Source organism: Cibotium barometz, chromosome 31 (assembly GCF_041138505.1).
Source record: "Cibotium barometz isolate CiBa-2024 chromosome 31, ASM4113850v1, whole genome shotgun sequence".
Classification (NCBI taxonomy): Eukaryota; Viridiplantae; Streptophyta; class Polypodiopsida; order Cyatheales; family Cibotiaceae; genus Cibotium; species Cibotium barometz.
The window spans coordinates 33,990,855-34,004,626 of NC_141076.1; the positions used below are offsets into that span (position 1 = coordinate 33,990,855).

General features: G+C 38.7%; 2 pseudogenes across 3 annotated transcripts; both read left to right on the forward strand.

The window, feature by feature from the left end:
* The first annotated feature begins 3,128 nt into the window (after positions 1-3,128).
* Positions 3,129-5,251, forward strand: LOC147620769 (uncharacterized; annotated as a pseudogene). 3 transcript variants are annotated; one of them, XR_015269990.1, is made up of 4 exons: positions 3,148-3,838; positions 4,188-4,299; positions 4,404-4,638; positions 4,856-5,251. The product of XR_015269990.1 is annotated as an uncharacterized LOC147620769, transcript variant X3 (transcript). The 3 variants fall into 3 exon arrangements; XR_015269989.1 differs by having other exon boundaries at positions 4,188-4,260; XR_015269988.1 differs by having other exon boundaries at positions 3,129-3,838; positions 4,188-4,638.
* A 5,879-nt stretch (positions 5,252-11,130) lies between these two features.
* Positions 11,131-12,771, forward strand: LOC147620770 (uncharacterized; annotated as a pseudogene).
* The last annotated feature ends 1,001 nt before the right edge of the window (positions 12,772-13,772 follow it).

The window sequence follows — 13,772 nt, forward strand, 5'->3', positions numbered from 1 at the left end:
CACAAAACCCTAAAAGAGAACACACAAGGTGAGAGGCTGAAAATTTTCTTCTTCTTCACACAACACTCAACACACCATATACAAGGATAAGAGTACACACCATATGAAAAGGTACTCAACCAAATACATACTAGGGTTCTCTATAGTGTGAACCCAACTAAATGAGCTGGCACTATAACTATGCTAGTCTCTAGAATGGCTGTCACACAGCCTGTCATCCCACTCGCTGCATATCACCCATGATCTCACCAACCATGCCAGTGGTGTAAGTGTGGGGCCTATCCCCCAGGTCATCAGTGTCCACCGCCTCACTAGATGAGCTCGATATCTCAACATTACATTCTATGGATTAAATGGCCTGACATTGAGGAAAAGCCACCATACAGATGCACAATATGGAATGACCCATCTATTGTTCAAGGGATGGTTCAAATTGTTGATATGGCTAGCGGTTCAGTGAGTTCATGTTTATTTTTTTAAACATTTGGATAAGCAAATGTTTAGCTTCTGACTTGCTTCCATTTATAGTGGCTTGATTTATTTTTCTTGCTTTACTTGAAATACCAAACGTCCCATAGAGAGAGAGAGAGAGAGAGAGAGAGAGAGAGAGAGAGAGAGAGAGAGAGAGAGAGACTGGCCTCAAAATCTTGATTTGATATCATAGGTATATTGCTTAGCATGGATGTGGAAATGAGATCATTTACATTTATTTATGGTGATGGACAAGATATTGAAGGTATCCTTCTTGACGTTCGCTATAATATAGTCATCATTGTTTACCATAATCTATTTAATTTTCATGGTTCAATTGTAGACCCGCCCTTTTGGGAAGGACAAGCAACATCATCTCTAATAATCGAACTATTAGAGAGCACATGTGTATTATGGTATGAAAGCTAGTTTTTTATGTAGCTTTTGTGTTTTATGTCAATAAAAATATTTTTGATTTTTTTTTTGCTTGCAGGGAATATCTTTATTTTTTGGAACCTCCTAGATTATTGCTAGGTTTGTATGGTCGAGACACTTACAATGATAGTTTCGGGCTCCTTGGAATTTACTAGCTAAGATTGTGCCAAAAGATTGCAGATCACCTTCATGTACATGTAATGTTTGTAGACTATGGAAAGCCTAATAAGTTAGATTTTCAGTGCATAGGCACTGGACATTATAGAATTTTCCGCTTTGCTGTCTGCAAGTCTATTAAAACGCCATTCGTCCCAAATGTTGATCCACCGAGTGAGTTTTGTAAGGTTTTTTCTTTTAGCTTCTTCTTGGCATAAATTAAATCTTGCAATAGCTAAATGTTATTATCTTTTTTGAACAGATGGAGGCGAGGAGTTTAGGATTCCAAGGAGAGATAATCCAGTTGTTCGAAGATTGTTTTAATGCTTGCTTAGGTGTGTTAAGATTGTCAACACTATTTTGGTTGGAATTCCAGATGTATATCTTTATGCCAACTTTGGTGCTTTATTCAAAGAAATGTAAGTGCTTTAGGAGCTTCTACATGGATATATGTGGCAAGTATGGTGTGTATATATGTAGGTTGGCAAGTTGAGGACCATGAGGCCCAAAATGGTCCTCATTTGACGAGCCTTTTGTTTTTATGCATGCAAGGATACTCTTGCGTGTTAGGGACGGGTCATGCCACTAGGTGTACGGGTATAGTTGTGTGAGTGTGTAAATAAGTAATTGTGTGTGTGTATAGGTACAAGTATGCTATGTTTGTACTTATGTATGTCTAGAGATAGATAGATGTTGTTCATATGTATAGGTAGTCTATGTAAGATAGATAGATGCTGTTCATATGTATAGGTAGTGTATGTGAGTACCATGTACACATATATGTGCAAATATATACATTTACATAAGGATAAGTTAAAAATGCATATACATATATGTATACTTGATTGGTTCTATGCATGGGTACATATGGATGTATAGATATGAATGCATATATATAATGTGTATATGTATGTGAACATATATATGTGTATATGTATTTAGGCATATATGTGTGTGTACGTAAATATATATGGATAGACATTGTAGATGTATGTGTATATGTATATATGTTATATATGTTTATATGTGTGCTAGTTCCTAAAGTATGGATGTATGTATGCAAAGAGATTTTGTGTGCATGTATAAACATGAGAGAGAGAGAGAGAGAGACTCTATGGTACCCAAACCTCTCATGTCCGGAGGATGGGGGATGGGTTGTGTCCTCTCACGAAGTTGTCTTTTTTAATGGTGTGCTTAGCTCAGCCCGTCGGAGATGGGTCTTGCCACTAGTTAGCTATAGTTATTCACATTCCTAGTCTTTTCATCCCTGATTCAATCCCTTGGGCACTCAATGCATGTGTGGTGTAAGGTTTGATTAAATGTGTGCATACAAGGTTAAATATTTATATTTTACATATAAATATGTATATACTTTATTTATATTCTATATACGTGTAAAGTAAATGTGTGAAGACCTTAAAGCTTAAACATATATATGTGGACATGTTATGAAAATAAGTGTCCGGTTCACGATGGCAACGGGTTCGTGAAGAAACAAGCAACTTTCATTGATGACACATACATGATTGTTTTGTGCCTTGTAAAAACTTTCCAAAATCCCACAAATGTACCGGGGTCATCCTTAAATCTAGCAATAAAAGTAAAGCTTTATGATAGAGGGGCCAATTATAACAACACATGCACCAGGCACATGTACTATTAAGGAGGCACATCCATCCTAGAATATCACTATTTGGTATCAAAATTTATCGTGAAAATATAAATGCAACGATGCAATGTAATTCGCCGCTAGAGGCGTCATGCAAACCCTAACAGTCTGCCCGTGCCCGCCTCTCTCTCCTCCCCTCCACCCCTCCCCCTCTACATTTCGGGACCCACAGCTCGGATTTATTCGGCTGATACGTATTACGGTGTGCCTAGAAGCAAGAGAGACGTGTCCACATGGAGTTGCTAAATAAAAACCTGTATCAATAACATCCTTTTCACTAGTTCCTAAATTAAAACTTTTATCAAAACGTTCTTCTAGTTGATTAATTTAATACAGAAGATTGATGATTTTTTAATTTTGTCATTTCAATCTACTCAACACGCACAAAAACGAGTTTTTCTTATCCGCATCTCTTTTTTTTCTTTCATCTGAGACAGAGGAGGAGGAAGACATGACGGCCCTAGGTTCTTGCTCATTGTTCATGGTGAGTCAACCCACCATATACCCGGTCGCCTCTGCATCTGTTTCTACCTCGGCTCGCACGCCATTTCTAGGCCATGCCATCCGCTTGCCGCCATCGCCGCTCAAGTGCTCAGGTTCACCGCTTTCTAGCTCCTTTTCTGCGCCGAGGGCAGCAGTGGATACGGCCAAGGTGGAGGAGCTGGGCACCAAGATCAAAACTCTAACTTTAGAGGAGGCCCGCAGCTTGGTAGACTGGCTGCAGGCAGAGCTTGGCGTCTCAGCAGCGGCGTTTGCCCCGGCCGCGGCTGCCGCCCCGGGAGCCACCGCTGCAGAGGCTGTCCCCGTAGTGGAAGAGAAAACAGAGTTTGATGTGGTCATCGATGAGGTGCCCACCTCACAGAGAATTGCTGTCATCAAGGCCGTCCGGTCCCTTACTACCCTTGGCCTCAAAGAAGCCAAGGATCTGATTGAAGGCCTGCCCAAAACCCTTAAAGAAGCTGTCAGCAAAGAAGATGCAGAGGAGGCCAAAAAGCAGCTAGAAGCAGCCGGGGCCAAGTGCTCCATCAAGTGAGATGATGTTCAACCTAGTGAGATGATGTCCTCTGCAGAGAGATGATGTTCCTCCCAGTGACATGATGTTCTCAGGTAGTTAGCTAGCTCCATGCCTTTCTTAGCTGTTTTCTTTTCCTCTATAAGGCTGCCTCCTTACAGGAAGTGTACAGTTTTGCTATCTCATTTGTTTTAAAGAAATGTACCTTTGGACTGGACTTTGTGCAAGTGTGTATGGGTAGAGACATGGCAGATAAGACCTTTTGCATGCATGCAATCTTCAAGTCTTGGGTTGTTTTTCACAAGTTTCATGGCTGTTAAGCACATAATACTAATCCTCTTGATTAGGGCCTAATCCGGAGGATTAGTATAGGTACGTAACAACGGCTTATGTAAAATGGATCTCTATATATGTGTTTGCGTGATTTGTTGATATGTACTCCAGGAGCTTAGGCTGAATAAAGGACTGCTTCAAATGTGAATGGAGGTTAACTTGGCCGAGCAGGAGGAATAGATAGGCAAGATTACCTGTCTTCAACTCCCTGCTTGTCCCATTGGTGGGGAATTTTGGCTAATTATCCTCAGTATTATCTTAACATGCTTTCCTAATAGGTTGGGTTTTTTAAATGATATTTACTCAAGGATTTGCCATTCATTACAGTGGAAGGATTAACATGCTGCAATATTAGGCAACTTTGGTGACTTGAATGCACGGGGAAAATGTAGAGGATCTAGTTCACCCAAGGATGTTGGTAAGGCCCATGAAAAATCAAAGAAAAAATCTAAGTCTTTGCCGGTCCTTGATCGATGAATGTCTATAGTGGACTAGACAAATAAGTCTTCTCCTGCTTGCCAGTCTTGAGCTTGTGTGGGCTTCATCAAAGATTACAAAGAAGGTTTGAACTTTGCCATCCTTGAAAACTTAAACTCTACTTAATATTGCGAGTCTATCAAGAGTGTGTTCCCGCATGAGAGTTTGGAATGTTTTTTGTTAAGGGAGACATAGTATGGCATTATATAGGATGTTAATTCATGCACAAAGCACTCAAAGGAGTTGATGTTGAAGTCTCTTGTTTGGTTGTGGCTTCTAATTTAAATGTCTCACTTTCATAGGTGCACAAGCGACGTCATGCTACTTGCAAAATCACTCGGTGGTAAAATCTATGGATCTCGTCCATATGTGTCAGGGATGGGTTGTTTTGCTGCTTTCCGAAAAAAACATCAATAGAGACAACCAGGAAAAAGGGTTAGAAGGTTCACAATGCCCTCTTCAGTATATGAATGCTCTCCTTGTCTCCATAAGGACCAATGCCCTTAACTTATGCAATTTTGAGTAGCATATACTAGCAAGGTACATATAAGTGTACACATTCATTGCAACTTCACCTCGAGTAAAATGCCTTTGTGGAAGTGAGGCATTTTAGTCAGCCCTTACAGCCGACATTTGGGTTTATGTTTCATATTGAGGCCTTGTTTTTTGTTTTTTGGGATCTTGGCTTGAAGTAGAAAGTACACATGTTTATCACCCACACGTATGAGTGCCATCGCTCACAGAAAGATTGATGTTAAATCACGTTCCACCTCAAATCATAACATCCAAGTTCAAAAGCACAATCCTACATGCCATTATTTACAAGGGGCTTTGAGAATTCCAACTTTTGCATTTATCGTCCAATGGCTTATTAAGAAAAAATACATAAAATTTAAACCTTGCAAATAAAATGCTTTTATTGTGGGTATTATAAGCAATAAGACTCTTGCTAAAATAGCGGTTATAAATTTGGATGCCTTGAATTCCATTTAAAGGAGACTTACTTTGTCACAATTGCTTGGAAGACACAGCTCAAAACTTTTCCAAAAGCAAAACTATTCATTTAGTGTCAAATTCCGTTCCAGGATGCATGATTCCTAAAGTGTAACCTTTTGACCTGTATTTAAGAGAGGCCTTGGCATCAATACAACACAATGCCATGCTTTAGGTTCACCACTTATCTAGTCTTAGTATTGAAAATTTGAGTCATATTTCATTAAATTCTCAAGAGTTGTCAATTTCTTTATTGAAGTAATTACCTTGTTTGGTGTGAGAAATTGATCTCTCCTTGAGAGGATAGTTGAAAAGAAAAACCCAAAAGAGGCAATAATACCTTTGGGAAGAAGGGAAAAATATACTACTTCCACGTGTAACTTTGCTAAGGAGTTGACATGTGCTTGAGATTGCATTACATTTTTCAATTTCTTTAGTAAAGTGTATAGTTCTTTTCGTTTGCTAAGAGTGATGTATATGTGAGCTTGTTTTACATTTGCTTACAATTCTTTTGCGCTTTGCATAAGAAAAAAATTATAAATAAAATTTCTCTTGAATTTATAATGGTTTTTTTGTATGGATCTTGGAAATACATTGTAGAAAAAGGTATTATTTTAAATATTCAAAATTCACAAATAAGGGATTTACCAAATTCCCATTGAACGCACGCAATGTTTAGGTTTTCTAAAGAGCGAACCCCTAAGCATGGTCCCTTCTTGTAAAGAGTGCACTTGATCCCCTCTTCTAAAGAGTGAGCCCCTATGGATGGTCCCCTCTTCTAAAGAGTGAGCCCCTATGGATGGTCCCCTCTTCTTTGCATCTCTTTTAAATGGTTTCACTTTTTATTTCTTATATGACTATACATAATAATTTAATTCCACCTTAAACAAAGATTTATAGATGGTATTAATGTCCATGGAGAGGACCAAATCTAACCTATGGGACCAAAACAAGTGCAACACATCACTCGTGGATTGTGAGTTCAACAAGAGCATAAGACATAAGGAAAATGAAAAGAAAACCTAGAGTAGCATTAGCTACTGAAGCTTCTTCTCCATATGTGACACCTCCTAGGCCGGTGCATTAGTAAAGAAGCTTGGATTGTGAAAGAGCTCTCTTGCATGTTAGAGCTGTGTCTCAGGTTTTTAAAATTTTGGAAAAGAGTTCTTTAATGTCATGTTCTTCTTGTCCCCCATAATGAGATTGTAGGTAAAACCCCTTTGTTCATGGTCAACGATCCAATTTATACTATCCCTTGGAATCTGATTCATACCACCCCTTTGGCTAAGTAGTACTTTACAAGTTCCTACTGATCCCTCTTTAGGCAAAGCTTCAAACAAAGTGTGTATTTCATAGAACACCTTCAAGGAAACCGTCCTTGCTCATTGAACTTGGTGTGGTTGGCAATATTGAAGTGAAGATGGCCTTTGGTCTTTTTCCAGGTGCTTGCTTCCAATGTGTTTGGCCACTTTGTTGAACAATGTCTTGTACCCAAGGGGGAAGGTCTCAAAAGGGAAGAAGGGGAGGACATGAAGGCATACATGAGACAGATAAAGCTAGTAGTTACGGTTCAATAGCCTCTTAATAGATTGTCCATATGCCTCAATCTTATAAGCATGATGAAGGCAAGGTTACTAATGCCCCTTTGGGAGGTGCACTCTAGTTCTGAGGCTGGATGGGTAAGAAAGGGCAAGGGAAAAAAGCACTCCTCTTTTGGAAAAGTTAAGGGAAAGAAGGAGACTCCCATCAATAGAGTCCTAAATAGAAAGTGGGGTTACGACTCCCATCAATAGAGTCCTAAATCCCAATGTGATAGCTAATCAACCTAATGAGAGAGCTCTTATAATTGAGATACAACATAGAGATCACTTTTTTTTTTTGGGGGGTTGTAAAAGTATGGCATACAACAAAACAAAGAGGCGATGGGATACTCATCCTTGGATTCTCATGTGGGACTTTAATATGGTGGAGGAGCATGTAGATAGGAAGGGATGCAATGCTATGTTGATGGGCTCTAAAAAGAAGCAGTGGACAATTCCAGTTAGTAAAAGAGGGCTTGTGGATGGTTGGAAACTTGGGGAGTGATGCCTCAGATTTGAGGCATACCAAATTTTTTAGTTCTAATAGCTCTTCCATGCTTGGATAGAGTATACTTTAGTAACTAGGTAGATTGGATTCCTCATATCCTTAAAGTCTAGGGGGATATCAGCTTTGCTCTGTATGTCCTCTCTGATCACTTTCTTCTCAAGTAGAAATGGGAGGACTAGGAAAGGTGCGACAATGGTTAAGTCAGGTTTCGTAAAAGGAATATGATGGTGCAAAATACTCTACTTAAAGGATAAGATGTTTGCCAAATTGACTCTAAATGCCATTATAAAATGAAATTAACCCCATTTTGGGCTTAACAAAGGAACTCTCTACCTATAGATCAGAGTAGCAGAATAAGAGTTATGAAAAGGCGCTATAAACATTGTAAATATCATGATAAAAGATAGAAAATGACCAAGCTTCATAGTTTAGAGTTTTAAGTTTGGGCTCCTAAGTGTGAATAAGGGGGCCAGTTGTATATAAGTCGATTTCTCATGATACAATGACACAATCTCTCTTTTGCTAAGTGAGCTCTAGTTATTTTCTTTCTCTTTTCTCTTGTGTGTACATAGAGAGAGAGAGAGAGAGAGAGAGAGAGAGAGAGAGAGAGAGAGAGAGAGAGAGAGAGTTTTGAGAGGAGATGATTGTAGCTTCTTACATATATGCCTCTTTATGCTTTGTATGAGAAAATGCTAGATTAAGAGAGCTAAGTCCTTACAAGGGAGCTAATAACCACTGGTGAAGCTTGGAGGTCAAAGAGATCCTGGGTCAGAAGCACGGTAAGAATCCAACAATGGTTATTGCTTGTTTCACTACTTGCTTGAATGGTAGGGTTCGTGAAAGAGTAGAAATAGGCCATAACATTTTTGGCACTGCTGTCGGGGGACTTAATCTTGCTTCTTCCATCTCCTTAGAGTGCTCAGTTCCTTCCCTACATGCTTACCAATCTTTATTTTCAGTTCCATTGATGTTTTGTGTGAAGTTATGAATGGATAAGGCTGTTGATGAAGAAAATGTTTGCTCATTTTATATACATTTACATTTAACACTATAACCCATACCAATGCATTTATAAATCAATCACATTCTATATACATTTAACACTATAACCCATACCAATGCATTTATAAATCATCACCCATTATATATACATTTAACACTATAACCCATACCAATGCATTTATAAATCATCACCCATTATATATACATATAACACTATAACCCATACTAATGCATTTATAAATAATTCACAGAGTATTTACAATCATCACCCATTCTATATACATTTAACACTATAACCCATACCAATGTATTTACAAATTATACACATGTGTAACCAAATATTAGGAGCCAAATCATCATAAAGCTGTTAAAGATGAGTCGCCCAAGCCACCAACGTCTCATACAAGCTTCCCAGGTTTCCATCAAGACCCGATGAGAAAGTATTAACATAAGCTTAGCTTCTTGTATAACCTCCTTCTTGATGAGCATTATTGGCATACTAAATTTTGGTCTTACATGGATAATCACCACACATATATATTATACATTACACTAAAGAGGCCTTAACAAGAGAAATTTTTTGGTATTACATATCCCCTAGACCAAAATGGAACTTTGCACTTAGAGTTTGAGTGTATCCCATCAAGATCCTCGTGCATGAAATGTAGCCAACTTATCCTAATTCATCCAATGTGAATATGTGCCATCAAGATCCTTAAATTTATAGGTGCCATTATCATAGTGTGCCTCCTTCACACATGGTATGGGCCAAACAACCATGGTAAACTTCTTACCAACTTGCTTTTCATGATGGGCATCAAATTCCTTCACAATGTCACCTTTCTTAAACAACTTTATCGTTAGTTTTGCATCAAATGCCTTCTTTTGCCTGATTTCCTTCAAAACATTATTCATAGATATATGATAACCTTCATCAAGATAAGGTAAGTCCAAAAGATAGTGCTTAAGAAATTCCTCCTCTCCTAAATGCTATGTGGTTGAGGTCCTCTAAATAGCAATATCATACTCAATAGGAAGCATCCCCTCAACACCTTAAACCAGCCTAAAAGATGTAAAACTAGTAGAAGGGCTAGGAGTACATTTATAAGACCACAATGCAGCATGGGCCTTCTTATCCCATGAGATTTTATCTTTCAAGACCTCAACCTCCTTAGCAATCATTCTACTCCATTTGTGCTAGGTTTAAAAGATGTGGTGACACGATGCTTAATAGAAAACCTACATTAGGACATTTTAGAGGTCATTCGTAGGGCCTTATTTTCTCTCTCTAGAAAAAAACTTGAAATATTAAAATAAAGAGAATGTAAAAGTCATAAAAGTGTAGTCTCTGAGCTAGAAAGGTAAATTTTCTCCCAGGCGACCGTGTTAAAGTTCGTTGGAACCTTCTTTGAAATGATACATTCGAAATTGCAAGAATAAGGTTAGTTCAGGAGGATATTATTGCACGGAAGACAGTTTGGAGGGAATTAGAACCTTCATCTCCAATTTCAAACGACAAATACAAGCCTTCTCTCACCATAACCAGCCCTATTCTTTCACTCTGCATCATATAGTATACTTACTCATTCCTAGAACACTCCAATGGAGAACAACCATGTACACACTCATTCTATTGAAGAGTCCAATCATGAAAGCATTAAGAGAAAGTAGCATCTGCACATTGATCTAGACAGTGCGTATGCGCCCATTCAAAAACGCAGAAGTGGACAACTATTGCTCTCATCAGATGTTAAAGATCATATGAGGTTGTCGGGGAAGCAACACATAGACCTTTGGTGTGATGGCTCCATCTATCCTATTGACCCCTGTACTGCTTCACATCCTCCCTTTTCAAATCCCACAACTCTCTTACGTTTTGCAGGTGATGGCGCCACAGGCTTACTAGGATATTGCAAGTCAATTTCTTACATACAAGAAAGAGAAAGGCATTATTCACAACACTTAGCAAATGAGCTTCTTGGCTTGTTTGGTGAATGCAAGACACAGAAAGTTAGATTGGAAAGAACAAGAATGTCAAATCAATAAACTAAGAAGTGACCTCCGCAAATATAGAGAAAAAGACACAATCACTGGACGACGCATACGGAAATAAAATCTCAAAAACGTCGAGAACTTGAGGCTCAGTTCTGGAGGCCTGAAGAAGAGAATCCAAGCCATAAGGTAAGATTGCACTGAATGCATTCCCATGTCTTTTGTGTTAGCAATTAGTATTATTTTATTTGCTGGGCTTCTTTGGGATTTACATGTTCTCTACGTTAGTAATGAGTAGTGCCGTATTTCTAGGGTTGTCATACATCCTGACAAAGAGAATATTAATCCCAATCTCAATCCAGCAAAGCAACTAAAATCATTCGTGACATCAAGAATGGCAAGAGAAATGATTAGAGAGAAGAAGTTCAAGGTGGTTCAACGAGATATAGTTGATGAATTTGTAACCAACAATACAGTTTCAGCTGCGGATATTCAGTACGCCATGGATTCAAGTGGAGTCAGTCGTAAGGGTTATAGTGCCATCCAGAAGTCAGTGTCATCCCTCCTTGAGGCCAAAGGCATTAAAGCAAAGCTACTTCCAACACCTACAAAAGTTTGGAGACATAGGGAGGAATTAAACACAGAACAGCTTCACTATGTTGGTCACTCATACCACATTGTAGGAGAGTTTAAGGGAGAAGGTGGCAACATATTCTACAATGAACACAACAATATATTCATGGACTTGGAGCTCTTGCAAAAGATAATGGTGGAGTTTTATGATATTACATTTGAGGAGGTAGGAGGTGTACTTCAGTTTGTCATCAAGCTTGATGAGTGCAAGACGAAAAGGGTCACAATAACACTTATGAATAGGGCTCTTTGTAATTGCAGTAGGGATGATTCAAAGTATTTTAGTGTGCAGTCCGAGATGAACATTTGGTGGGCTAGGTTCATTTGAGGTCAAGAAAGAGGACCATGAATCCTTGTTTTGGGTATTTCATCATCAGACACATATCCCCAATCTCATCAAAGAACAGATGAATGCAAACAGGATGTTCCATGTAGAGAAAAAGGGGGAATTTCAAGTCCAATGGCATCTTGCGGGTGATTTGAAGACTCTCAAGTGCTTATTTAATTACAGCAAAGGGGCCAATGCAAAGTCTCCATGCCTTTACTGCATGGACTCCGCAAGGGTGATGGACTCTAAGTGGTGGAGACGACCACCCAGCAGACAAATTTTGGATGAGAACTTTAAACCAATGTTTGAGATTCCTCTTTCCAATGTGCATATATGCACGCTTCATGCTTTGTGTCGTATCATATAGAAACTAGTATATCTCCACATTTGTTTTGCTTGGAAGATTAAGAATGTAGCAGAGAGGAAAGAAGCCATCAGTGCATTGGAGAAGGTGCTATCAGAAATTGGACTACATGGAGGTAATGTCCGGATTCTGAAGGACACTAAAATTTCATCAAATGAAAAGGAAATTCCAATGAAGCCATTGGAGGTGTTAAGGCAAGACAATTTCTTTCCAAGCCAATGAATAATCAGCAACACAAACTTACAAAGTTAGGAAAGGAATATACAACAATCTACACAAGTCGAATCGAATACCAATAGTGGAAAAAGCTTTATAATGCAGTGAAAGACCATGAAGGTGCTTCAAGGAATGTCAAAGAAGATGTTTGGCATTCAATTGATACTCTGTTCCAAATGTGTGAGAAAGTTAACTACTCCTAGCAAGACAAAAAGAGCTTTCAAGACAACTTACAAGCGTTCAAAAAAGCATTCAGAGTTGCTTGGACTGACACCAACATTATAGACTACATGGTATGTTTCTAGCTTACTCTTGTTTCCTAGCCATCGATACTAACTTGCATTGTATGCTTTCTTACGCAGCATATTCTCTACAACCACATGCCTTACTTTATCAACAAGTACGGAGATCCTAGCATTTGGAACACACAAGGACTCGAGAAATCAAACTATATGGCCCGAAATGCATATTTCAGGCACACACAACATGGTGGTGGAAAAAGTAAGGCAAACAACCTACAAGAAGTGTTCCAATGCTTCTATAGAAGGATACTGCAACAACTACATAAAAAAGAAACCTTGAGGTCATCCAAACTAATGTAGACAGTCAGACATATGGAAAGGAAGAGATTGAAGCGTTCCGAAGCATTTAAAAACTCAGATGCCATAGAAGCACAAAACAAATGGAGAGAACAAAAGATTTTTATTAATCATCGTTGGACAGATAGATGTAACACATAAGTCTTTTACAATGTATCTTTCCATTCTAATGACTTTGGCAATTCCAATGCATCTCGCTTTCGTTTATATCTTAGCAAACGGTGTTTTCCATACTCTTCTAGTTCCTCTGGGTTCTCTATGCCTAGAGACAATGCTATTGTAGCATATGTATGAAAGTAACCCCTTCGGTTGCCGGCATAACCAGGGTAGCATCCAAAAATTTCTAAGGCAGTAGACTTCTCTATCAAAATAATCTTCTCATAACTCTTAGGAATAATCATTGCACCTAGGAACAGGGACAATGTCTTGAATACAAAATTTGCAACTTTCCCTTCCTGGCTCATGGCATTGTGGTAGACTATAATCTTTGCCTTAGACAATCTGCTTAGATAGTGAGAGAGAGCTACGTCTCGGCCACAATACTCCCTTTTATGCTGCTGTGCAAGAATTTGTCTTTGACTTCAAATGTACTCTGCAAAACAAAATAATTAAGGAAACATAAGTCTACATATTAAATTCACACACACACACACACACACACACACACACACACACACACACACACACACACACATAAAGAGAGAGAGAGAGAGAGAGAGAGAGAGAGAGAGAGAGAGAGAGAGAGAACCTGAGTCTCATTTGTTCACGAACAGTTGGTCTTGCCAAAACTTTTAGTATCTTCTCCTACTTTGTTCATAAACTCCTTTGTGGAGTCATTCAACTTATCAAAGCCATATTTGGCTTGTAGCTTCATGAAGGTTTTATCATCCATCATCTTTGAATTTTTGTGCTTTGCCCAAACAAATATTGAGACACTCTTTACTATTATAATTTTCCTCCAATGCTAAGTCATCTGCATCATCTTCCGAGACAAAACCACTACC